The following is a 307-nucleotide window of genomic DNA, read 5'->3' on the forward strand; positions in this document are numbered from 1 at the left end:
AAAATCTATCTCTCAGAACTGCAAAACTGCCAGTTCAACTCTATTATGTCAAAAAACATGTATTTTAGAAGCCAAGGGCAGTATTCACAAAAGGCCATAGAATTTCCTTTGACAAATCTAGGGACTGTCCTAAGTCTTTAACTCTAAAATTTATGAGCTGGAATAAAGACTACTATGAGCAATTTGGTCTATGACTAACACAGTTGCCACATTTCAAAATTAACATATAATAGAATTAAACTACATTTTAGAAGACTAGCATTATAATTGTGTAAATGTTAGAATTACTATTGCAGTGAACCTCAAG

The 307-nt window shown here is 31.9% G+C and overlaps 1 protein-coding gene across 1 annotated transcript in view; it reads right to left on the reverse strand.

Annotated features, from left to right (window-relative positions):
• Nucleotides 1-307, reverse strand: part of LOC119586817 (NADH dehydrogenase (ubiquinone) complex I, assembly factor 6-like) — a gene marked incomplete at its 5' end in the record, with an annotated part of 8460 nt that overhangs the window by 578 nt on the left and 7575 nt on the right.

Source organism: Penaeus monodon, chromosome 22, assembly GCF_015228065.2.
Source record: "Penaeus monodon isolate SGIC_2016 chromosome 22, NSTDA_Pmon_1, whole genome shotgun sequence".
NCBI lineage: Eukaryota > Metazoa > Arthropoda > Malacostraca > Decapoda > Penaeidae > Penaeus > Penaeus monodon.